We start from the raw sequence: 26,141 nt of genomic DNA, 5'->3' as shown, positions 1-26,141 counted from the left end.
AACCGGTTTTGGCTACTTCTGCATTTTTAAATTAGACATAATATCATTGCACACTTAATAGACTACATTGTAGTGTAAACATAACTTCCGCATGTGCCAGGAAATCAAACATTTTGTGTGACTTGCTGAATGGAGATGTTCACTTCATTGCAGAGGTCTGGAGCCAAACCCACAACATCTCTGAGGTGCACCTGTTGTTTCTCCTAGTGTTCACAACAGGGAACGCTGTCCTTGTACAGACAAGGAAACAGGGCTTGGCCACGGAGACAGCCCCCCTGGGACGTCACAACCATTAGTGACACACTCTGCATCGAGTTCCCATTCGTGCCAGCCGCCACATGCCTCCACCGCGTCAGTCAGCGCCGTAGACCGGCTGCGTTGTGCATTGCTGATGTGAACGCCCTTAGACCTCTGCTCTAGTGCCAACCTGCTGTCCAGCCCCAGGACGGTGCCTGAGAAACACTGAACTGATGAACGAAAACGTAGCAGCGTTTGAGGTCATCTTTTCACGAGGATGCTGCCGACAGAAAAATAACTTCACTATCGAATGATAGGCAGGAATGTCATCATCACTTTCATTTGCCTCTCTTGGGCCATTGGGAAAATGAAATATGTTTTACAAAAGCCTACCACTAAACGTTCTTAATTTGTCTCTGCTGACTTTTTGTATCCCTATCATTTGCCCATTAATCTACTGGGGTCTTTGTGGGGTTCGCCCCTTAAGTTGTATGAAATTGTTATGTGGCAAGAATTGTAATTTTTAAAAAAATATATTTTATTGATTTCTTACAGAGAGGAAGGGAGAGAGATAGAGAGCTAGAAAATCGACCAGCTGCCTCTTGCACACCCCCTACTGGGGATGTGCCCGCAACCAATGTACATGCCCCTGATGGGAATCGAACCTGGGACCTCTCAGTCCACAGACCGACGCTCTACCACTGAGCCAAACCGGTTTCGGCGGAATTGTAATTATTTTTTTGTCATATGCATCTCGGCTCCTTCCCCAGCCGGTTGTTGCCCGGGCCCTCATTTGTGGAGCAGGCTCCTGAGCGAGTGTCCATTCTCCTGGCCCAGTGGTCGGCAAGCTCAGTCAACAGAGCCAAATATCAACAGTACAACGATTGAGATTTCTTTTGAGAGCCACATTTTTTAAACTTAAATTTCTTCTAACGCCACTTCTTCGACATAGACTCGCCCAGGCCGTGGTATTTTGTGGAAGAGCCACTCTCAAGGGGCCAAAGAGCCGCATGTGGCTCAAGAGCCCCAGTTTGCCGACCACGGTCCTGGCCAGACCCTGAGTCTCAGAAGGCAGGCAGCTGGATCTCTTAGCTCCTCGAAAGGGCCCGAGCACAAAGCAGGTTCAAATAAATCACTCTTCAGGTTGGCATGGCATTTAGTGTGCTTGCTGGACACTCTCCCTGCTTGTGATCAAAAGCCCCGCCACAGGGAAGGTTTCACCACTTCCAGCGTTCTGATTCAGAAACTGATGGGGCAGGTCCAGGAGCCAGGCAGGAAGTCCTAGGATGAGCCGGAGTCTGTTCATTGTGACGTGTGTGTCTGTGGATCATCTGCCCTGGGGTAGGGACAAGCCACCTGGCTGCAGCAGAGTCCCCAAGATGTCCGCGGGCACCAGGCCCCTTGTGGCCACCTCTGTGGGTTCTCACCACAAAGCCTGCACCTCCCATTTTGCAGGGAAGTAGACTGAGACTCTGAGCGGTTAAACCCTTTGCCCAAATCACAGAGCAAGTTAACAGCGAGAGCTCAGGTCTGTTCTGACTCTAGAACAGAGGAGAGAAGGAGGAGGCCGCAGTTTGCCTGAGAGCCCAGAGCTGGCGCGGAGGAGGGAGGGGAGCTGGGAATTGGGTTCCCCGTGGCAGCGGGGCTCTGACTGAGGGCCCCCAGCACACACAGGGAAGGGTGCCCCAGCTGCCTCGGGATCGCTGAGATCTAACAAGGAAGATCCCTCCTCCCAGCTGCTGTGGGGACTGAGTGAGGGGAGTAGTGCTGTGGCCCATAGACACATGGTCATTGTACAGACACCGGAGGGCCAGCGGGGGAAGCAGAGGTGGCACACTGGGCCCTGACACCAGTCTCAGGCTCCCTGTTCTCCGAGCTCTTCAGCCCACAGCAGCCCCCACCATGCCTTCCACCGGGGGTGGGAGCCCAGTGGAGGGCCGTTATGCCTGCCTGGAGCACCCCAAACAGGAGAGGTCCTGGGTTGGTCTGACAAAGCCTCGGTGGAAGCCACCTGTGGTTGGTGGGAACTGGGAGAGACGAGAGGACAGAGAAAGGGGCTCTTGTTTCCAAGGTCATGGCCTAGATCGGGGGCTGGGAAGAAGTGCCAACCCATGGGCTCTGGGCAGAGGAGTCATCGCCCTGACCCTGCTGCTTCCCCCACCCCCACCCAGAGCCCCCCTTAAGCTCAGAGCTGCTCAAGAGTTCCCCCAGAGGTGGGGTGAGAGAGGTGGGCACTGCCAGGCATCAGGTATTCATCATCTCCCGCCCTCCCCACCCCAGGCTCGGCCGGAGAAGCTGGGGGGAGGTTGAGCTCCTCCATGCCCACCCCAGCAAGTCCAGCCCTTGTCCCAGGAACCCCCACCAACCTGCACCCTCCCCACTCAGCCTCAGCCCCTCCCCCTGGGTACCGCAGTGGGAGGAGCTGGGTGTGAATGTGTGAATAGGCTGAGAGAAGGTAGTGTGAGTAGGAGTGTGCACGGTGGTGGTATGCATGTGTTAGGAAGTGTGAAATAGGAGGTTTGTTTCTGAGTGTGTGTGCCTTTGTCTGCTTCTGTGTGTCGGACTGGGTTGCTGAGCACACGTGCATGTACAGCTGTGCACATCTTTAACGGGGGGGGGGGGGGGGCGTGCAGCGGGACGTCACAGAACCTTGTTTCCCAGGGACCCAGAGATCTTTCAGTCCCATCCTGTGCCCAGGTATTTAGTGCAGGAGCAAATATGGATGTGGGTGTGCATGTGACGGGGGAAGTGGGATAGTAACAGTAACTGGCAGGTGCTGAGCCAGGTGCTTACACACAAGCTGTTAACCAGCATAATAGCCCATGAGATAAAGAAGGGAACTGAGGCTCAGCGAACCAGACCAAGGTACAGGACTCAGAGGGTCTGAATCTAGACCGGAACCCAGTCTCCAGTAAGGTGACCAAATGTCCCGCTTTTGGAGGGACTGTCCCGCCAAAAGCGGGACGTCTGATCATCTTAGTCTCCAGGCCACCCTCGGATGCTGGCAGGCTCACCTGTGGCCTGTCGGTTCAGATAGTGGAGGACCTGGAGAAGGGGTGTGAGCCCCCACACGGGAACAGAGAAGGAGGTGTGTAGGCATGACGCTGTGCATGCTGGGTTGCATGTGTCAGCTAGGTGCATAAACATACCTCCGAGATATTGCGGGCCGGTTCCTGACCACCACAATAAAGCAGGTAAGCATAGCAATAAGACGAGTTATAACCTCCTGCTGGTGAGTTTGCCTTCTATTTGTAAAACACGCAACATCTGTGAAACGCGATAAAGCAACGACCCGCAATAAAACGAGGTGTGCCTGCGTTAGGGTTTGAGCATTTGTGGAAGCCAAGGCAAGCTTGGGAGTGTGTGATCTGAGTGTGGGTGAGGAGAAGGAGCGAATTGTGAGGGTCTGTTGGGGGGCATGCTGGAGAGGGAGGGCAAGAGGGAGAGAGAGGTAGAGAGAGAATGAGAAAGGGAGAGAGGGGGAGAGAGAGAGAGAGGGAGTCAGGGACGTGCGAGTCCATGTATTGGACTGATGGTGTGCGAAATGCATCGAGTTGTCCTTTCTTCTTTCCTTTCTGACTTCAACCAGGAACAGATGTCTGAGCAGGCTAACGAATTGGAAACATCTGAAACAACTGTGCGAGCTAAAGTATAATAAATAGACCTTTCATCACATTCCCTGGAAGGGGGTCGCTGGGGACAGGCCAGGGAGTATTGAGAGGGGCTGGGGGTTGAGTGGACTGAGGATAGGAGGGTGGGAGGACAGACAGACTGGCCCCTCTCCCGGGAAAGACAGATGGCCCTGGGAGGATAGGCGGCCAGATCTGCCCTCAGCACCCCCCACCCCCACCCCCAGCATCCGCAGGCCTCAGTGTTCCTATCTATGCAGTGGGCTTGGTGTTCGCCCCGGGGCCTGAGGCCGGGCGCCCTAAGGAAGAAGCATTTTTCACTTGAAAACAGGCTGACCGTTGGCCAGACGTGGAGCTGAGGGCCACAGGCCAGGCCTGAGCAGCCCCCAGACACAGCAATCCTCGCCTGGTCCCCGCAACCCCACAATCACACACGGGTCCTCCTCCCAGACGTCAGTTTTCCGAAGGAAGACACCCTGGCCTTCCTGTCCCCAGATGTGCCGATTTGAAGGGTCTGGTGGCGGAGGCAGGGGCCTAGCGAGGGGTGTTGGACATGGGTGTGCTGGCGGGCCTCAGCAGGGCCTCTGCCCAGGCCCACGGCTCCGCAGCTGCAGACCCTGGGAGCCGCCCCGGGAGTGAGGCAGAGGCCTCGTCTGACAGAAGCCAGATGCAGCGCCCAGGAATTCCGGGGAGGGAGAGGTGGGCAGAGGTGGGCCGAGGGAGCCGGGGTCTCCGGTCCAGGCTGTGGAGAAGCTGGGTGTGGGAGGTTGGCCCCAGGCTGAGGATGGACAGGGTCCCCCAGAAGGATAGGCTCCAGGGACTTTGACCTCAGGGGCCCTGGGGGCTGCATCTCACAGGAGAGGGCCTCCTGGTGCCCCAGCCTGTCGGGTCACTGTGGGTTTTGCTCAGGAGTGCTCTCCGGGAGCAGCAAAGAGACTGTCCTCTGTCCTCCGAGTCAGAGGAAGGAGAAGGCGGAGGATCCTGACGGCACCACTGACCCACGAGCTGTGCGACCTTGGTCACCTCTGTTACTGCCGCCTCAGGGTCTCTGTGAAATGGAACTACTTTGCCCGGCTCACAGGTTGCCACAGAGATTTGGTGGGATGAAATGTGAATGTCCATTGCAGGAGGGAGGGAGAGAGAGAGAGAGAGAGAGAGAGAGAGAGAGAGAGCGCGCGAGAGCATGCGAGCGCGCAACGCTGCATTCAAAGACTATGACCATAACTGGGGGTTTATTCTGGGCCCGACTCTGAGCTGTAACAATGGCCTACCAGGGGTCTTCAAACTACGGCCCGAGGGCCACATGCAGCCCGCAGAGGAGTCTGATCCGGTCCGCCAGGTTTTTTGGGCAGTGAGCGCAGTCGAGGTGTTACAGTAGGAATTAGTAGTTCATATAGTCCGGCCCTCCAGCTCTCTGAGGGACCGTGATCTGGCCCCCACTTTAAAAAGTTTGAGGACCCCTGGTAGACCCATGGTTGGCAAACTGCGGCTCTCGAGCCACATGCGGCTCTTTGGCCCCTTGAGTGTGGCTCTTCCACAAAATACCACAGCCTGGGAGAGTCTATTTTAAAGAAATGGCTTTAGAAGAAGTTTAAAAAATTTGGCTCTCCAAAGAAATTTCAATTTGACATTTGGCTCTGTTGACTAATGAGTTTGCCAACCACTGGCCTAGACAGCCTGCCCTCTGAGGCTTCGGCGCGTGCTGCTCCCCCTGCTCAGGAAGTGTGATCTGAATGTGGGTGCGGATAAGAGACCTTCGGGTCTCACCTCAGATGTCCCTGCCTCCAGAGGCCCCTCCCAGTCCCCTGCCCGCGTGAGGACCCCTGCCTGGTCCTTCCCCGGAGATCCTACCTCCCCCACAGTATTGTGATTACTTGAGCAAGGATGACACCCCATCCTCTCCCCCAGCCCCTAAGACTTGGAGCTCCATTGTGTCCACCTTACTCACTGCGGGGTCCCCAGTGCCGTTAGTGTCCGGCATGTGGCTCTATTTTTTTTTTAAATATATTTTATTGATTTTGAAAAGAGAGGAAGGGAGAGAGAGGAGAGAGAGCTAGAAACATCGATAAGAGACTATCATCGATCAGCTGCCTCTTGCACACCCCCTACTGGGGATATGCCCGCAACCAAGGTACATGCCCTTGACCGGAATCGAACCCGGGACCCTTCAGTCCCCAAGCCGATGCTCTATCCATTGAGCCAAACCGGTTTCGGCTCTATGTTTTTTAAAGCTAACGTTTACGTGGACCTTACTCTGTGCCGGGTGGTGCTCTGTGACCTTTGCATAGAATAAGGTTGGATCTTGCCATCCTGTAGGAAGGTATTATTATTCCCCATCTCCTAGAGAAGGTAATTAATGGCCCCAGGGTATGTATCTAGTGACGTAATTGAGTGGATGAAGGAATGACATAAAATAAGATCGCCAGCTAGTGAGGGAGGCAGAGGGTTAGTTACAATACACAGAGCTACCTGCTGCCCTCCAGGAACCGTGACCTGATGCAGCCCCGGTGACCTGGAGCTCAGGCCTCAGGCCCCAACAGAGGCACGTCTTGGTCCAGCTCATTCTCAAGGTGCTCATTCTGGCCTTCTGGCGGTGGACAGGGTGGGGCCTCCCACGTGACCCTTTCCTCTCCCTTCCCCCAAAGCCCAGGACGCCACTCCTCCCTTCCATTCTGCGCAGACGCAGACGAGAGGCCAGACCGGCATCCTGCTCAGGTTTCCTGACCTGTCCCACGTGGGCCTCACCCTGTCTGCTCACCATCTCCCTGTCTGCTGAGGGCATCACAGGGACAGAGGCCTGGGCCTCTTGCCCCTCCTTTTGTTTAAGGAAACAAGTAAAACGAATGTTCTCGGTGTGCACAGGACAAAGTGTCAGGGCTGCTGTGAGTCCTCCTACCCGGCCCACCCCTCCCCAGAGCCCCTGCCCTTTCAGAGACAGCCTGGCCCTTTCAGAGACAGCCTGGAGCTCCAGCACCTGAGGTTTTGTGTGATGGCAGCTGGTTCCCACAGGACCAGATCCACAAGGTCCATCTGCCTTTGGTCAGACGTGTTGGGATCTCCTTGACCTTGGAGCCAGGGCCAACAGCGGGCCTCGCCTGGGCGATCCTGCAGCCGCAGGGGAGGGCCTGCAGGAGGGGGCTGGGCTAGGCGCTGCTTGCAAGGTCCCTTGGGCATGGGGACCCTGGGGTTCCTGCCCTGAGAACGGGGACATACATGCCTGAGTGTGTCTACACAGACCCAGCGTGCACATCTGAGTGAGCTTACGGACGTGTGCGTGCCCAAGGGTGGCCCCGGAAGTGGTTTCAGTGTAAGTGCCTGCACTGGTGTCTGTCCATGTGTGTTAGTACATGCGGTGCGTGTGGGACTGGAAGGACAGACATCTGTGTGTCTGGGCAGAGGGCGTCTGTGAGTGCGTGAGTGCGTGCACGTGAGTGAGGGTCCCATATGCGGCTATGATGGTGCGTCTGTGCACAATGGAAAGTGGCAGGGAGCTTGGCATTCACACCCTGCCCTGTCCTGGGCAGCCCCACCTGCCTGGCTCAGCCTCTCAGAGGAACCTGGGACTTTTTTTTTTTTTTAATATACTTTATTGATTTTGTACAGAGAGGAAGAGCGAGGGATAGAGAGTTAGAAACATCGATGAGAGAGAATCATCGATCAGCTGCCTCTTGCTACTGGGGATGTGCCCACAACCAAAGTACATGCCCTTGACCAGAATCAAACCTGGGACCTTTCAGTCTGTAGGCCAATGCTCTGTCCACTGAGCCAAACCGGTTTCGGCAGATCCTGGAACTTTTGAGGAGGCGGCATCTCAGCTCCTCTCAGTCACCCAGACAGCCCGGCTGGTGGGCAGGAAACCGGCATCCTCAGAGGCTCCCGTGGGCCTGACTCGGTTACAGGCTCATCACACAGCTTCTCCACCGTGAACCCAGCTGCAGCCAGGCAGGTGCCACCACCCCAGCTCCTCCGCTGCCCGTAGTCCTCCCGCTGGGCATGGGGAAAGGCTGAGCGAGGGAGCCTGGTGCCGGGAGCCTGAGCTGAGGGGCCCCGGCCCTGCCTTCAGAGGGCTGGCTGCTTCTTCCATCCCCAGAGGGACCGAAGGACACAGAGGAAGGCAGTGTGACCAGGCCTCAGCCCCACCAGCCCCTGCGCTAACTCTGATGGGCTCCTCCCTGGAGCCTGCTCCCTGCCCCTCTGGGCTGGCACTCGGTGAGGACAGGGCACAGCGAGGGGTCACCCCAGGAAGGGAGAGGCCTGGCGGCTCTCCCCTTCACACGAGATGCGCGGTTACTCACACCCCCAAACCTTTGCAATTAGACCTGTGGTTTTGCAAGACCCGGTGCCAGCCTAATGCGAAGCACATTGTCTCCCAGGAGCAGCGGGAGGGAGGAGGGCGGCTCAGCACCCTGCCACCCTGGGGATGGCCTCTGAGCGAGGAGCCGCTGGAGGGAAGAGGCCAGCCAGGCCCGCCAGGCCTGCGCCTACCCCCTCGAGTCCCTCTTCCCTTGCCGCAGTGTCCCTGGGCCCGTGCCTGTGCCTTCCCTCCTGGGTGGGTCATTTGGGAGGCAGATGTGGAGCTCCAGATGTGGAGCTCCAGCCTCTGCAAGGCAGAGAGCAGAGGGAGAGGGGGAGGATGGCCCGCGGAATCAGACAGCTGCAGACACTGGAATTTGGGCTCCACCACTCGCACACGCACTGTGTGACCTCTGGCGAGTTTCTGAACCTCTCTGAACCTTGGCGCTAACATCCAAGGGCTGCCTGAGAATCCTAGCGGGTCACTGATGCAACACCTGTGAAGCAGCACCTGCCAGTAGGCGTGACTCACCTGGAGATGCCAGGGGTGTGTGTGTGTGTGTGTGTGTGTGTGTGTTGGGGGGAGGGGGGTAGCTAAGTGCAGCAGCAGGCCCTGTGGGCGGAGGTGGGTGCTGGCTGGGGACTGAGGCCCCAGGCCTGTGTGAATCCCAGCTCTGAAGGCAGTGGCAGGTCCTGGCCCCTCTGCAGGGCCGTGGCCAGCTCCCCAGGCTCAGCCCCAGCTGCACACTTACTGGGAGTGACCACAGACAAATCAGGCCCCTCTCCAGCCACGATGTCCTCCTCCATAAAGCAGAAACCCTGCCCACCCCAGAGTGGTGGTGTGAGAAGTGAATACTGGGCCTGGGTAAGCCGGCAAAGACTTTTCTTTCTCTTCTTCCTCTATTTAAAATTGCCTGACGTTGCCTGGCCGGCGTAGCTCAGTGGTTGAGTGTCAACCTATGAATCAGGAGGTCACGGTTCGATTCCCAGTCAGGACCCATGCCCAGGTTGTGGCTCCATTCCCAGTGTGGTGCGTGCAGGAGGCAGCCGATCATTGATGTTTCTCATCATTGACATTTCTATCTCTCCCTCTGAAATCAATAAAAATATATTTTAAGCCCCAGCCAATTTGGCTCAGTGGATAGAGCGTTGGCCTGTGGACTGAAGGGTCTCAGGTTCGATTCCAGTCAAAGGCACATGCCCAGGTTGAGTGCTTGATCCCCAGTGGGGAGCATGCAGGAGGTAGCTAATCAATGATTCTCTCTCATCATGGATGTTTTTATCTCTCCCTCTTCCTTCCTCTCTGAAATTAATAAAAGTTGTATTTAAAACATATATATATTTTTAAATAAATAAAATTGTCTGACATTTACTGATCTCATCATCTTATGTACAGTATCTTTTTTAACCCTTAAAATACACTGTGGACACTCAAATGTCTATTAACTGACTGGTGAACAGAGACCACATGTGACCCACCCATCAGCGGAACACTACTGAGCAATAAAAAGGGGCGAAGCACCGCCACAGGCCACAGCAGGGTCAGTCTCAAAATGTGATGCTACAGCCGAAACCGGTTTGGCTCAGTGGATAGAGCATCGGCCTGCAGATTGAAGGGTCCCAGGTTCGATTCCAGCCAAGGGCATGTACATTGTGTGGGCACATTCCCGGTGAGGAGTGTGCAGGAGGCAGCTGATCGATGTTTCTAACTCTCTGTCCCTCTCCCTTCCTCTCTGTAAAAAAATCAATAAAATATATTTTTAAAAAATGTGATGCTACAGAGAGAAGTCAGACACTGAAGATCACACATTGCATTATTCCACTCACAGGAAATGTCCAGAAAAGGGCAGATCCATAGAGACAGGAAATAGGTGAGTACTACTTGGGGTTTAGGGTGAGGATGGGGAGGGACAGTGGCTGGTATGAGGAGTACCTGGGGGGGAGATGAAACGTTTCCAAAATTGTTCTGTTTTGCCCTAACTGGTTTGGCTCAGTGGATAGAGCATCGGCCTGTGGACTGAAGGGTCCCAGGTTCGATTCTGGTCAAGGGTACGTACCTTGGTTGCAGGCACATCCCCAGTAGGGGGTGTGCAGGAGGCAGCTGATTGATGTTTCTCTCTCATTGATGTTTCTAACTCCCTCCTCCTCTCCCTCCTCTCTGTAATAAATAAAAAATGAATAAAATAAAATTGTTCTGTGAGGATGGCCGCACGGCTCTGCACTCACTAAGGTCACTGAATTGTACACTTAACACGGGTGGTTGCACAAGTGAATCTTGCACTTCAAGAAAGCTATTTTTAAAAGCAACCTGTGAGATAAACATGGTTAGCCCTTTGCCCTTAAAAAAAAAAAATTCATAGTAAATTTCTGGAATTCCATGCCAGGTTTGTTTGCTTCCAAAGCCCATTATTCAAATCCTTAATCTGGAAGATAAAAGGGGGGGGGGAAATGAAAAACATGTTTGTTTTCCACTCCATAGCCAAGAATCGGCTCACAGGAGTGAGCGGGGGGGAAGGGGGGAGGGACCAGGAAGAGGGGTTGGAGCCCAGACACAGTCATTCCCCAGCCAAAGTGCTCGGACCCTCACAGCCCCACCCCTGCCCTGGGACTGAGCTGGGCTGCCATGGTCCTGCCCTCCCTGTCACACACATGCTGTGTTCTTCTAACTTCCAGCGCGACCTCAGCACCGGACAGACACTTCTCTGTGCTTCGTGGTGAGGTCCCTGACGAAGAACTCCTGCTCCCATTTTGCAGGTGAGGAAACGGAGGCTCCAGCGGCGGGAGGAGCCGGCCCCCAGGCTACATGCTCCTCGGCAGCAGGTGTGATGGTGGACGGCCCAGTGGCGCCCAGCCTGCTCCCGTCCGTCTATTCCCCTCGGTCCCTGAGCCACTGGGCCAGCTCCTCTGCCTCCATCTTCCTTTGTCTCTCTCTGCTTGCCTGTCTCTCAGCCCCTCAGTCTCTGTCTCTGCGTGTGTGTCTCTGGCTCTGGCTCATTTATTTTTTAATAACCACAATAATGAGAAAAGCTCCTTTCGGACCCTCCTGGGAAGGGACACAAAAGGAGGGGAGCCCGGGGAAGAGGGGGAGGGCTAACCTCCCCATCGAGCTCCTGAGAAATTTAATAAAGGGCCTGAGAAAGTGCTGGGCTCCGCAGCCCCCGGCCAGGACCCTGGGAAAGGGGGCACCCCCGCCCCCACCACAGCCGGGCCTGGGGTCAGGGGAGGGAACGTCTCTGTGCCGGGCCCCCTTTCGGCAGCTCACCGGCTTTATCTCTCCCCTCCCCGCTGGTGGGAGCAGTTTTCCCCGGCTAATCCGCCCCTGAATATGGTCCACACCAGCCTCCCTCCCTCCCCTTGACCCAGCCCGGCCATTTTCCCAGGAGAGCCGCTCCCAGGGAGTGGCGCTCAAGAATTGTTGCCTCTGGGCTCACAGGTCAGCCCCCTGCCGCCACCGATGTCCAGGCCAGCCCCCCCCCAACCCATGTGCGCAGCAAGAGGAGCTGGGCCTGCCCACCCCCATCCGGGTCTGCAAGGACCTTGATGCCCAGGTACTCCGCTGGCCTGAGACCCTCCCCAAACGCCCGGGTCCCTACCCAGAGAGAGAGCTCAGGATCCCCGGAGGGAGAAGCCCAGGCCTCCTCCCCTTTGCTCCCGGGAGGACTTGCATTGGCCAAGACAGAGGGAGCAGCTGCTGCCCAGCCTCCCCTCCCCCTCCAAGGGGGGCTCAGAGAGGCACTTGGCAGGTCCAGGTGGAAGTCTCCTCAGGAGACTTTGGGGGGAGCCCCGGGAGCAGAGCTGCAGCAAGCATAGCACGGTGGGTAAGACGAGGCCGACTCATCAGAACATGGAAGCCAAGTCCGGGGTGCACGCCGGCACATCCAGCTCCCCACCAGGCATGTGCTGTGGGCACTGAGGCTGCCCAGCACGGTCCCCCGCTGCTCCCAGGTGTCTGCACTGATTTCCCACGTGGAGGAGCCACACTCCGGCCGAGCAGACAGCATCTCCCACCTGGTCAGGGCCCCGGCCTGGGGCTGGGCATGCATTCGCCCACGCATCTGCTAGGCCGTACCAGGCCTGGGGCTGGTTTCCAGGACAGATGGAGAGGAATAATAACGGCTTCTTTTCAGAGGGCCTGCGAAGTTAACGCATCAGCCACTAGAGTCTATGACTAGTGACTGGACCCTCAGGGCAGGGCAATGTGCTGCCTCACTTTAAAGATGGGGAACTCGGAGATACAGAGAAGTTGGGTCACTGTGTGATGTTGTGCTGCCAATCAAGGTCACCATTCAAACTGGCATTGACAGGCACACTCCCCGGCCCAGGTAACTGCTCATCCAGGGGTAACGAGACAGACACCCTCCGTCCGAGAAGCGCACAGACAAGAAGAGAAGCAGGGCTGGGGTGGCAGGAGGGGCTGGGAGCCCAAGGCTGGGAGTCAAAGGGCAGAGGATTGCAGAGCTGTCCTGAGCTGGGGCTCAGTCCCACATCATCAGAAGCAGGAATGTCACCAGAAGCAGGAAGGGAGGACAGTGACCTCACAGGCACTGCCTACTGATGCCAGCTGCCCTCAGGCTCTGCCCTGATGAGCAGAGCTGCCGGTGCCCAGCAGCAGCCAGATACAGCCCACACCCCCGCACACCTGGGCCGAAGAGCTGGCCTGACCTTTCCCGGGCCCTGCCCTTGGGCTCTGGGCAGCAGCAGGCAGAGGGGTCCAGGAGATGGGATGGGAAGAGAGCACATGCCCAGCTCCCAGCGGATCCTGTCTGGGCCGGGGCCTGCACTGGGCAGCTCCCTGCCCTCCTCGAGGAGCTGACGGCCTGGCCTCCCTGGACTTCTCAGAGAGCTGTGGTCATCAGAAGCAGAGTGAGATGGGCACCAGGGTAAGGCAGGGCCTGAGTCTGAGCTTCCCAAGGCGCCCCTTCTGGGCAGGTTGGCGTGGTGAGAGGCCTGGCTGTTTCCTTTTCTCAGTCTCAGGAGCAAAGCCCAGAAAAGTAAATCTTTCCCAAGGACCCACTCCCCGTGACAACGCGCTTGTGTCCCATAAGATGCTTCCTAGCTCTCTAAGATTACTTTGACCCTCCTCTCCTCCAAGATATCAATTATAATTTCCATTTTCACTATACCTGAGGCCCAGAGAGGTACAGAGCTTTGCCTGAGGACACACAGCACGTAAGGAGCAGTGTGCAGAAGCTGCATCACCCAGCTCCCTTGTCAGGCTCTGGTGTCTGCTGGGGATGGCAGGGCTTGGAGGGAGCTGAGCTGGTTTGAATCACGTCTCCCTGGTGGGCAGCGGCAGGTGGACAGGCACAGCCCCCTTCTCCCCCCGGAGTTCAGCACTGGCCCCCGGAGTGTCTGGTGGGCAAGTGGAGGTCCTTCAGGACACGTGTTTCCACTTTCACTGGAGCTGGGAACTAATAGCAGAAAAACCTGTGAAGCTGCTAATGGGATAATGGAGAAAGTATTTATTTATTTTTCAAAGGCAGCCTGTGAGGATGGGGGCGGGCTCAGTGTGAGGCCACGGAGGCGGGAGGTCAGCCTGCTGTGAACAGGGATTAGGCAGACACGGTGGAATGAGGGGGTTTCCGGAGCAGAGGCTGGCGGCAGGGTCTGGCCCGGTGCTCTCCTGGAGAGGGCCGGGCCGGGCCTGTGGGCTCGGTCACTTCCCTGGCCATGTGCGTGCTTTCGGCTTTCCTCACACCCGCTTCCGGCCGTCCCCACCCAAGGTGCAGGCCCCAGGAGGGCATCAAATCGCCTCCTGCCTCCAGGCGGTGTCCCCAGCAGCCTCTCATGGAAGGCTCGGGTACCTGTCTCCCTCCACGGGCAGCTTCAGGCGGGCAGGGGTTCCTATCACTCATTCCCCTGGAGCAAGACCATCCCAGGAAGCTGGTTCTATCTGAGAAACCATGAGAAGGCCCACGGGGCCCAGCCTCCCTGTTCTCTATCATTGAACTTGATTGAGGTTGTTGACATCTCTCCAGCCCAGAGCCCTGCACTGGGACCTCCCAGTCCTAACTGGAACTTGAGGGCAACAAGTCCCTTAGAGGTCATGTGGTCCCATGGCCTTCAGCCTTGGATTTGGGGGAGGTGCTCAAGGCTGCGCCGGTGGGACCCCAGACCTCCCCGACTCCAACCCAGAGCAGCTCCGTTTTTGTTTGTACATGGACCTTCCACTTCAGATTTCTTCCCCAAAACACTAACGTGCCCACTCGTGTAAAAACAAAGAGCATTTAAAAACGCCTTGCCCTCTCCCACTCTGTGCCCGTGAAGCCTCTCAGGGCTCAGAGCAAAGGGACTTGCCCAGGGTCACACACAGCTGCAACTTGACGGAAGTGCCCTGCCTCCTGGAGGTGGCTGGTCCCTGGTCCCGCCACCCTCTGGGGCAGGAAACCACGTGACTGCAGGAAACCAGAGGTCAGAAACAGGGACTGAGGGGTGGGAAGGAGGGTGCCTGACAGAGGTCCCCGGGTTCTTAGGAAGTTGCTGTTTTCCCTCTCCAGGTTGAGCAGAGGCGACAGGGAACCCCGGTGGGGAGGGCAGAGAGGACAGCAGCGGCTCATCTGCAGCCCGTCTGGGGCCCTGCCTTTGGGCCTGACCCCGACTGTAGACCGAGCCCTCCCTTCCTGCCGGGTGCCCCAGCCAGAGGCCCTCCGTGCCTGGTGGGGAGTAGCCCTGACCCAGGTTCAGGGCCCTCCGTCCAGGCCAGGCTGAGCTTCTCCTTCCAACCCCGGCCCAGCCCAGGAAGGCTGAGGTTCTGGACAGTCCCACCCGACTCCACTTCCTCCGCCTCCACCTGGCACGCACTCCAGGATTCCTGATGCTCCACACTGGGCACCGGCTGGCACCCACCACACGGGGGAGGCCTGGCTGCCCATGGCTCGAGAGCTCAGCCCTCCTCCGTGCCTCTGCCCTTCCACCAGGAAAGCTCTTAGATTCTGGTCCGATGCAGGCCCACTTCCCAAGCCCCGCTCACACAACTGCATTCTGTTTCCTTGGGAACATGTGCTTGACATTTGCCAGTTCCATTTCCAACCTGCCCCCCACACACACCCCCTTCCCCAACCCCACTCACTTTCCTGTTCTGGTCCCTCGTGTGGCCTTTTCCTTGGAGAAGCGAGGACAGGCATGCAGGGTGGCCACCCATCCATCTGCCTCCATGCTGCCTGGCTCTGGGACACAAGCTGGTTATTCCTGGAGGTTTAGGCAGACATCGGGGAGAACTTCCCCACCAACATGGGCTTTAAAACGGGAGTGAGAGGAACACAGTGAAGTCATTGGCCCTGGGGACAGTCCCTGGCAGCGGGGCTGGCGTGGAGGCCTGAGGAGCTTAGGTTACTCTCAGGGGCCCCAGTCCTACACCTGGCCACTGGTCCCAAGTCCACGCTTCATTCCTCTATTTGACAAGTATTGCTTGAGCATCTACTTACTCCCTGCCAGGCATCTACCAGGTTCCGGAGAAGAGCAGAGAACAAGTGACATGGTGCCTGCCCATTCTGCGTCAGGGACAGGGAACCAAAAAACGTTGAGATACGCATTGTTAGCAGTAGACAATCAGGAGGCAAGGACGGGACTCCTGACCCAGGCTGGAGGAAATGGGAAAGGACTTCGTGGAAGAAGAGACTGGCCCTGGTAAGACTAGAAAAGGAAGGAAGACAGTAAACAGAAGATCCTAGAAAGATGTCACCCAGGACCTGTGTCCCGTTGAGACACACCCAGTGGATCAGCCTTTTTCTTTCACTGGTGATTTTCAGAAGATGGACAGCCCAGGGAAGAGAAAGTTACAATCATCAGATCGTACCAATGACTGCAAGCTGGGTAGACGTCCCTATCAACTCTACATTTTAGTCCAATGCGTGGCACACAGTAGGACCTCAATAACCATCTGTTAGATGAACAAGACATTTGGTCAGTTGGGAACGCAGCCTACCTACCCACTGGCCCTTCTTCAAAACTTCCACCTCTCAGCTCAGAACCTCGCCAAGGAGAGAATTAACCGCCAAAGGATCCCAAACAATGTACTGACCAGGTCTTTCTCCCATCACTGTGTCCTCTGAAGAAACCAGAGCCATGGCGGCTGACATGCACTGAGTTTACCATGTTGCAGGCCCGGCTCTAATCACTGTACACGTGTTGCCTCACTCAGTCCTCACAACTGACTTAGGAGATGGACCTGACCACGGTCTCATTTTACAGAGGAGGAAAATGAAGCACAGAAAAGTTACGTATCTTACCCAAGGACACACAGCTAGTACACAGATGGAACAGAGGGAGCCTTTCATTCTTACCATAATTAAGAGACGCAGGCATCATCCCCTTTTACAAACGGGGAAACCGAAGCTCAGGCTGCTAAGGACCTTGCCTGGCCTGGACGCTGCTCCTCAGGAACTTGGCTCCCAATAGAAACGCTCCCTAGGACCTTTCCCAAATTGGGGTGCAAACAGCCGCCCCTGGCGAGCTCTGGGAAAGAAGCAGCTCCAGGCGGGGAGCTGGCCTGGGGACTTGCCAGCAGAATTTATGTCCTGTCCGGGGTGGACAGTTTGGCTGCCTTATGAAAGGCTGAACAGAGCTCAAAGATGGAACTTATTCCCATTAAACGATTGCAAATGTCAGGCAGCACGGCCGGGTTGCTCCTTGCGCACGCACCCAGGTGGCTGGAGGCCTGGCTGCCCGTCACTGAGCATGCCTGCTGACCTCATGGTTACTCCTAATGCAATTAGAGCCCACGAGGAGGAGATGGAGGGGACCCTGGTTCCATCACAGCCCGGGCAATGTGCTCTCCAGGGGGCCCAGCCCCTCCCGCCTGAGCTGGTGCTGGGACAGAGGGTGTTGTTCTAATTAATTGAATGAGATCCATTCCAATGCAGATGGCTGCAGAAATTACCTGCAGATGTGACTGCGCACAGCCCTTTTAACTGTCCGGGCTGTCACGCAGGCGCAAGGAGCCAGGGCCTCTTGGAGCAGGATTCATTTCACGCAGCCCCCTGCCTCGGGGCAGGGCAGATTTGGGCCAGCCTGACCCCAGCAGTGACGGCTACCTCTCTTGGGCCTCCTGGCCATCTGTGCCTCCTGGGCCCTGGATGTCCCGAGGTCCTGCTAGCTCATGGCCTCATGGAAGGCTTCTGCCGGGGCCCCTGGCTGCAAGGTGCCAGCAGTCCTCCGTGACACCCCGAGGGCTGGAGTCCTCCTCCATGTGCGCTGCAAAGCCCCCCTCCTTGGGTCTTTGTCCCACCATCCATTTTTGGATTGTATAAAACCGGATACACTTTTTCTAATAAAGACAGCCGTAGCAGTGGTTCCCACACTGACAACGCAAGATGCATGAGGACATGGATGGACTCATTCATTCAATTAAGCATCCACAAGGCTCCAAACTCGGTTCCTTGCTGGGCCACAACAGAAGATCAGACCCGGCCCCTGGCCTGGAGGAACTCAGTCTGGGGGGTGGGGTGGGGGGGTGGACGTATTAACAGCCGGTTACCACAAAGTGGGATGGGCTGTCCTGCTGCAGCCCATGGCACTGGGGGGACTCAGATACGGGAGGTGACAACCTGAGTGGTCAAGGCCGACTTCCAAGAGGAGGTGATTTTTCAACTGAGCCATGGAAGGACAAGCGGAGAAGGTGAAAAGTTGGGGTCTCTACCTAGACACCCTGGGAATCTTTGAAAGTCTTCAGGAGTAAGAGGACAGCATGGTTAGATTTACGTTTCTGATCAATCCTCTTGGAATAGAAGGGGCGGGAGGGAGAGAGCCAGGGCAGAGGCCAGCGCTAGTCCCGACAGTGAGAAAGAAGAGGAAGGACAGATTTGTGAGAGGTGTGGCCAGTGTCACCATCTTGAGGACTGATAAACTGGAGCGGGGTGGAGGGGAGTGGACTGAGGCAGAAAAGAAGGAGGAGTCAAGGAGGATAGAGAGAGGAAGGTAGCCATGGGAAGGGGGAGAGGAGTCCTCAGGGTGGCTGTCCATTGGGCGGGATTCAGGGAATCTCAGAGAATTTATGTACCTCACCCAAGGGCACACTGCTAGTACACAGATGGAATAGAAGGAGCCTTTCATTCTTAGAATAATTAAGAGACACAGGCATCATCCCCTTTTACAAATAAATCTGTCCTTCTTCTTCTTTCTCACCGACCACCCCTCTCCTGGCCTAAGCCAGCTGCTCACTGGTGCCACCAACCATCCCCTCAGCCAACACAAAAGGTTCCCGACACCTCCATCTAAAAGCCCCTCTGCACTTCCTTCAAGCTATCTTCTTCCTTTCCCTCTTTTTTATTGTTGTTGCTAATCCTTACTCGAAGATATTTCCCCCCATTGATCTGGGGCCTCCTGCATGTCCCACACTGGGGAATGAGCCTGCAACCCATGCATGGCCCTTTCACTCTAGACCCCTTGCTTTCTGCTTTCTGAACACACCAAGCTGGCTCCCCCTCCCCCTTGGGAAGGCTCTTCCACCAATCAGCAATGTCCAACTCTTTGGTCCCATGACTCCATTTCACTCTTAAAAATCGAGGACCCCCGCCAAAACCAGTTTGGCTCAGTGAATAGAGCATCGGCCTGTGGACTGAAAGGTCCCAGGTTCAATTCTAGTCAAGGGCATGTACCCAATAGGGAGTGTGCAAGAGGCGGCTGATCAATGATCCTCTCTCACCAATGTTTCTAACTATCCCTCTCTCTTACTCTCTGTAAAAAAAATCAATAAGCCGGGACCGGTTTGGCTCAGTGGATAGAGCGTCGGCCTGCGGACTGAAAGGTCCCAGGTTCGATTCCTGTCAAGGGCATGTACCTTGGTTGTGGGCACATCCCCAGTAGGGGGTGTGCAAGAGGCAGCTTGTCGATGTTTCTCTCTCATCGACGTTTCTAACTCTCTGTCCCTCTCAATTCCTCTCTGTGTAAAATCAATAAAATATATTAAAAAATAATAATAAAAAAATAAAATGTTTAAAAAAATCAATAAAATATATATAAAAATAATAAAAAATAAAAAAATAAATCGAAGACCCCAAAGAACACACGTTCATGTGGCTTATATCTATCCACATTTGCCAAAATAGAAAGTAAACCCGAGAATGTTAAAACACTAGATACATAAGCACATGCCCATTAGCTATCAGCGTGGTGATGTCATCACACCTCACAGGACACCTCAAAACTCCCCGTGCATGCAAATCTTTCGCCGTGCAGGTCCCTGGAGAGGTCTGGTGTCCCCAGACTACACCAGACCACCCTTTGAGAACTGCTGTGCCGACGGATACCTGTTTCTTTTACTTCATTTAAGTCTCAGCACGAATGTTACCCCTCAAGCCTTCTCGGCCCCTCTCACCCCCTCCCCAAGTCATCCTCTGCCGATACTGTCTCTCTCCCCACTAGGATGGAGCCCCATGTGTTGAGATCCAGGTGCTCCGTCCACCTCGAAGCCCAGATGATACACAGTAGACGCTCGAGAAAAGACTCTTCAACAAATGAGTTGTTTCAAAGCGTTTTCCTCAGCCTTTACTGCATAGTAAAGTCACTGGGGAGAGAATGTGCTTTTAAAATTCCTGCATCCCAGCCAATTAAATCAGACTCGGGGTGGACATGGGCACCCGCGCTTTATAAAGCTCCCCGAGAGACGCCAACTGCAGCCAAGAAGCACCACTGGTTTAAACTCCTAAATCCTCGCTGGTGAAGACTGTTCACTCCTCCCTGGGCGGAGTTTCGAGGGTGTAAATGGGCTGGCCGCAGCCCAGGGACAGCGGTGGGGAAACTATCAGGCTGCAGTCCTTGGCGGGTGAGAGGTGCCCTCCTCCCTCTCACGTCGGGCCTTGGATGGACGCCATGGGCCTGCAGCCTGCACAGGTGATGCTGGCCACTCACATGTCTGCACGGCTTGCTGCATGGTGCTCTTCCGCCCAGGAATTTTGGGGCTTAGCTAAGAATGATGGTGATTTCAGTGGAGATAGAAATGAGACAGGTTTGCCAAAACCAGTTTGGCTCAGTGGATAGAGCATCAGCCTGAGGACTGAAAGGTCCCAGGTTCGATTCCGGTCAGGGGCATGTACCTTGGTTGCAGGCACATCCTCAGTGGGGGGTGTGCAGGAGGCAGCTGATCAATGATTCTCTCTCATCGATGTTTCTAACTCTCTATCCCTCTCTCTTCCTCTCTGTAAAAAATCAACAAAATATATTTAAAAAGAAAGAAAAAGAAATGACTGCCCCAGACTGCCCCGGGCAAGCAGGAGGCTCCCATCCCTGGCCTTGCCTCTGAATGTAGCCAAGGGTTGCAGGAAATGGCACACCTTAGCGCCTACCTGAGCCATGCTTTCCTCACTGCGTGGTCACCAGAACCTCTGCCCACTTCAGGGAACTACGGCTCCCCCATGAAGTCAGTCCCCACCAACCCAAACACACTCTGGAGGCCAGGGCTGCCAGTGGGAGAAAACACACCGGCACTTTGCCCAGGATCTACACATGGGGGCTCCTTCACCCCATAGGCTGTCACCAGGAGATGACGGTCTTCACTGCACAGAGGAGGAAACGGGGCCCAGAGGGGTTAGGTGACTTGACTGAGGACGCCCAGCCTGCCCTGTCTCAGATGGCTGTGCAGTAGATTGGAGCTAGATAGAGTTCGTCAACAATTTAAAATCTCAGACCAGCTACATGATCTTCCTGAATCAGTGTCATGAGCTGTAAAACTCGGGCAATAGTACCTGCCTCCCAGGGTGGTTGTAATGGATAGAAAAGCACGGCACGGCCCTGGCCAGTGTAGCTCCGTGGGTTGGGCATCATCTCATGCACCAAATGGTTGGGTGGCTCCATCCTCGGTAGGGGGCATGCAGAAAACAGCCAATTGATGTTTCACTGTCAGGTGCAAGCCCCTTGACCAGGCACTTGACCTCCTTGGACGCTGGGCACTGGAAGAAGACATGAGGAGTCGTTGACATATAGGAGAGACTTTATTGCAGACTGAGTAGCTATCGCTACCATAGGAGCTCTTAATCAAAACCATTCTTCAAAGGAGCCCTACAGAGCAGCCACACACCATCTCTATACCAACTTAGACACGAGGCTTCTTGCTCAACAGTGATATCAATATGTGGCTTATGGACAGGTATGCCTGCACAGGGCAATCAGTTGTGTCATTGCCTTTGCACATGCGTGTGGCTAATTGGCCTTGAACATCTGGCGTACTCTGACTAGGGTTCCCACACACTCTCACATCAATGTTTCTCTCACTTCCCCTCTCTCAAAACAAAATCAATTAAAAAAATCTTTTTTTTTTTTTTTTTAAGCACTAGACATAGGCATGAGGCAAGAGAAACCGCTCAATAAATAGTAATTATAGCATTATTCTTAGTGGCTCCCAAATTATTCTTTCCATTACATCCTGCTGCTTCTCAGAGGAAATTTACTTAAATTTGTATGACGAGGCTTAAAGTTCTTTCACATATTTTAACCCACTTTAACTGGCAGTGGCCTCACGAAGCTGGCACTGTTGTCTGTCAGCCTACTTTGTGTTTGCTTATTCAATGAAGACCTGGGCCCAGAGAGGTCAAGCCACCTACTTAGATCCCACAGGGGTGAGTGGTAGGTGTCCTGACTCCCTGTCCAGAACCTTCCCCACCACTCAGAGGCAGCCACGGAGACCCGTGGTTGACCCCGGCCCCAAGCAGAGGTTATAAGCTGGGTTCTCTGGGAAAGAGAGAGGCAGGGAAGCCTGAGGTTGGAGGGGGTGCAAATAGGAGGGTGGAGCTGTGCCCTTGATGTGGTTGCGGGGCCCAGTGGGGGCTGTCGCCGCTGGCCCAGGGTTTGGCTGGGACAGCAACCACCATTTCCGCTGGTGTGGCAATGCCCGGTGGATCCGGGAGCCCGGGCCAGGCGGGGCTGGGGGAGGGAGGGATGCTTTGCTTAGTCTGGTCTGAGGCTCTTTGTCATTGGGGTGGGGTCCACTCCTGTCCTGTTTCCTTCCATCACCGGCTCAGCCCCTAGACCCCAGCCCCTCCACAGGAGCAGGCGCTTCCTCCTGGTGGAATGCATTACCTAGAAATCTCTTCTGAAAGGTGCTAAAGGGCGAGGAGCTGGTGAGGACACTTAGGAGTTGGTATTGGAAGGGCAGTTAGATACTGTCACGTGATAGAGATTGGTAGAGGTTGGTTGTAACCAGTAGACTGGTAACAGGAGCCTTTGGGAGTAAAGCAAGGCCAGTTTCCTCATTAAAAAACAAGTAAGTCCTGGCTGGTGTTGCTCAGTGGGTTGAGCATCGTCCCATGTACCAAAAGGTTGCCGATTGGATTCCCAGCCAGGCACATGCCTGGGTTTCCGGCTCCATCCACAGTAGGGGTATGCAGGAGGCAGCTGATCGATGTTTCTCTCTCGAATTCTCCCCCTCTCCCTTCCTCTTTGTCCAAAATCAATAAAGACATTTTAAAACAACAAAGTAACCGGCTTTATGGAGGCTTAAACTTGGACTTGGGAAGAAAGAGGATCTGTCTACAGCTTGCAGTAGAAGAAGCTATTGTACTTGCAGTAGGACCAGAGACATAGTTTGCAGGGCCCTATGCAAATGAAAACCCAGCCTCTTGTTAAAAAAAACTACGAAGAGTTTCAAGAGGGTGACAGCAGAGCATTAGGTCAAGCTGGGGACCCTTGTGAGCGAAGGTCGCATGCCCATGAAGCCGCCCTGAAGTGGGGTCCAGGGAAGGTGAGCAAAGGATGAGGCCACGCGAAGGGCAGCCACAGAGGTCTCCTGACCACAAGAGAGAACCTGTGGACACACAGGTGAACAAACGAACATTTCCTAAACGGATCACACGCTTCACTGAGGGGTCTGCAGCTTTCCCAAGTCACCAGCACACCTCAGGCCAGCCAGCATCCCCAGAGCGTCCAGGTCTTCCCTTGTTTGGAGGAGGAAGGGCATTTAAATTTCATCTCCAGCTTGGGGAGCTCAGAATGCTGGGGAAAGGTTTCCTGCTTGGAGAGCATGTGGGAAAAAGGCCTCTGGAGCGGTTTCTTTCATTTACAGACCAGACAACCTAGGAGAGGGCCCTTTGGCAAGAACTAAAGGTGATGCCCCAGAAAGGAACCAAAGAATTAAGAACGAGCTGAGCTGGCACTGTCCTTCAGCCACCCCCACGTGCCCCCACGTGCCCCCCCCCCCCCATTCGTGTGGCTGGGAAGCCTTACGCCTTCCTTGCACAGGAAGGATCCAAACCAGCTTTCAGGGCGACATAAGCCAGGGGTAATTTTTAGCACAGACATAACTTTCTAGTTCCTTTTTCCCGCCCCTCATTTCTCAGTTGCCTTTAAAGAGGCTGCAAGAGAGTTGAAAAACAAATCCAAGTTTAAAGAGACAAGTGCAAAAATGCAAACTGGGCAAGGGGACAGAGCCGCCAGCTGGACGAAATGTGCCTGGAAAACAGCATCCTCTGCTTGGCAGGTGCCGGGGATTTATGGTTGAGTTTTGCAGACGTTTCATCACGTTACGAGCCAGCTCAGGAGACCCTCATAAAACCCTTATATGAAAGAACAAACTAGCTGATAAAAGTCAGCTGCTGCCTATAAACGCACCGTGGGGACTGCAATTGAGTGGAGGATTTATTAGTCTGGGCTCTCGGTGCAAAGTGAGTACTACCGCGCACGTCTGAACCGGGAAGAGCGGAGCCGGAGCGCCGAGGGTGGCTCCCAGCCCCCAGGTGCCCTCACCCACCCCTTTCCTCTGGGACAGATCCTCACCGAAATCAAGTTGCTGGGGGCCTTCTCTTACTTTTCCCTTTCTTGTCTCTCACAAAAACCCACAGAAAGACTCTGTCCCTCTCCATCCCCTGCATTCCCTGTACTCCATGGGCTTACGGATCGGTCTGGCCCACTCGGCTGTGTGCTTCTCACTTGACTTTGTATCACTGGTCGTCGGTTCTGTGCTGGGCACGCGGGAGGCCTCTGAAGGAGTAAATAAATGCAATGTGGCCGGCTGCAAGGCACCATGTACATAGGTTGTTCCTACCTGACTCCGAACGCATGGAGGTGAGGGGTGTGGACAGAGCCGATGTGCCTGTTTGGGGATGAGCTGGGTGTTGAGAAGCAACAGGGAAGAAGCAGGCAATGAGGAAGTTACTAAGGCCATTTCTTCCCCAGAGAAGGGCAATTCTATGGCTACTCTGCCAGCTCTCTCTCTCTCCGAGCTGCTTCTTTTTCTCGGGATTAAGGTTATTTCTTAAAGAAAATGAGGTCTACTTGAAGAGAAGTCTGACACACCTAGACCCTCCCCACACATCCTGGGTCAGAATCTCTGGGGCTCAGAAAAGATGACTTTCCTTTGCATGATGTAGAAACCAAGAAGGAGCCTTCCAGGAATGACGGGAGGAGGGAGAGTGCCTGGAAGTGGCAGCCTCCTCTCCCTCCCCCGCACTGGCTCTCTCCTCCCAGCCCCTGGCATAAAGAGCAAAAGTGTAAGACTCTGGCACGCAGCCCAGGATCACTCCAACCCTCCTGGCCAGGGGACCAGGAGGGAGGGTAACTGGCAAGGCTGCAGCTGCCCAGCGCCTTGGCTGCCCTGTGCCGCTGGCACGCCGGACGGGAAGCCCTGCACTCACCTTGCTGTTTGGAGGAACCCTGTCCTGTGCAGGGCTGCAGACCCCGCTGAGGAGGTGTCAGGGATGCCTCTGCCTCTCGGCAAAGCGGAAACAGTGGTGCCAGGGAAAGACCCCTCTCACCAGAACCCGGTGCCGATTCTGGCAAGTCACTGACAAGCTGTGCGCCCTCGGAAAACACCGTCTCTCAGGCACACCCGTTCCACACAGAGCCATGCCCTTGGTAGGTGACCAACAAATCTCAAGTGAATTTCAACCCCTTAAATGTTCATGCATTTAACCAAAAGCCCTCACATACCTCCTCTCACTTAAAACGTACAATCCTGTGAGGACATGTATCATCATCTCCATTATACAGATGAAGAAATCGAAACCTGGAGGGCAAGTGACTCACTCAAGGTCACCTGAGCTGGGACTTGAACCCAGGTCTGGGTCACTCGCAATTCAGCAAGCCTTCCCTGAGCCGATTATCAACGCACCCGCATCCCTGAGCCTGCTGCCCCATGGGAAGAAGGAATTACTAACACCTAATGCTTAAACAAGTCACAGACGGTCCCTGGCCCCTACCATCCAGATTAAAATCAAATGAATACAATCACTATAAAGCCTGGACTCTCCTTGGGCAGAGAGAAGTCCTCCTCTGAGCTAGGATCCCGCTGACTTTGAAAAATCCCTCCTCTAAAAAAAGAAGAAAAAAAGAAAAAGAAAAAGAAAAACCCCTACTTTCCTGAGAGAACAGACTTGAGGTTGATGTCTAAATGGGGATGGAGCAGAGACAGGAAAGAAAGAAACCTACATTCATTTCATCCCAATGGACTGTCTCACTGACAGGGAATGCGTCCTGAACTCAGAGCCTGTTTTCCCAACTGAGGGAAACAGAGAAAAGAACTCACATTTGCTATCTCAACCCAAAGCCATTAGGACTCCCACTATGATGATTCTCCCTAAATTAGTTTCTAAATGTAATATGATTTCAGTAAAAATATCAACAGGATTGTTCTTTTTTTTCTTTTTTTTAAAAAATATATTCCATTGAGTTTTTACAGAGAGGGAGAGGGATAGAGTCAGAAACATCGATGAAAGAGAATCATCAATCAGCTGCCTCTTGCACACCCCCCACTGGGGATGTGCCCACAACCAAGGTACATGCCCTTGACCTGAATCAAACCCAGGACCCTTCAGTCCACAGGCCAACACCTTATCCACTGAGCAAAACCGGTTTCGGCAGGATTCTTCTTTTTTATTGGGGCTGAGTGGGTGGGATGGGATCAGCTAATTGAAAAAAAAAAGGCATCACAACCAGGGTGGGAGTGGAGGGAGATTGCCTATACCTAACCGACATTAAGACTATAGACAGCCTACTGGTCCACAGGTCAGGACTAAATAAATTATGGTATACCCACACAACAGAAAACTCGGCAACTGC

The 26,141-nt window shown here is 54.7% G+C and overlaps 1 long non-coding RNA gene across 1 annotated transcript; it reads right to left on the bottom strand.

Moving 5' to 3' along the window:
- Positions 1 to 6,032: 6,032 nt before the first annotated feature.
- LOC123652734 lies at positions 6,033 to 25,713 on the bottom strand. The gene is made up of 3 exons (XR_006742214.1): positions 25,433 to 25,713; positions 25,120 to 25,388; positions 6,033 to 6,080 (listed from the first exon to the last, which is right to left on the bottom strand). It is a non-coding gene; the product is annotated as an uncharacterized LOC123652734 (long non-coding RNA).
- Positions 25,714 to 26,141: the final 428 nt, after the last annotated feature.

This window comes from Pipistrellus kuhlii, unplaced genomic scaffold, assembly GCF_014108245.1.
Source record: "Pipistrellus kuhlii isolate mPipKuh1 unplaced genomic scaffold, mPipKuh1.p scaffold_m20_p_2, whole genome shotgun sequence".
Taxonomy (NCBI): Eukaryota; Metazoa; Chordata; class Mammalia; order Chiroptera; family Vespertilionidae; genus Pipistrellus; species Pipistrellus kuhlii.
Note: the sequence above shows the minus strand (reverse complement) of the source record. Positions and strands in the feature narration are given on the sequence as shown.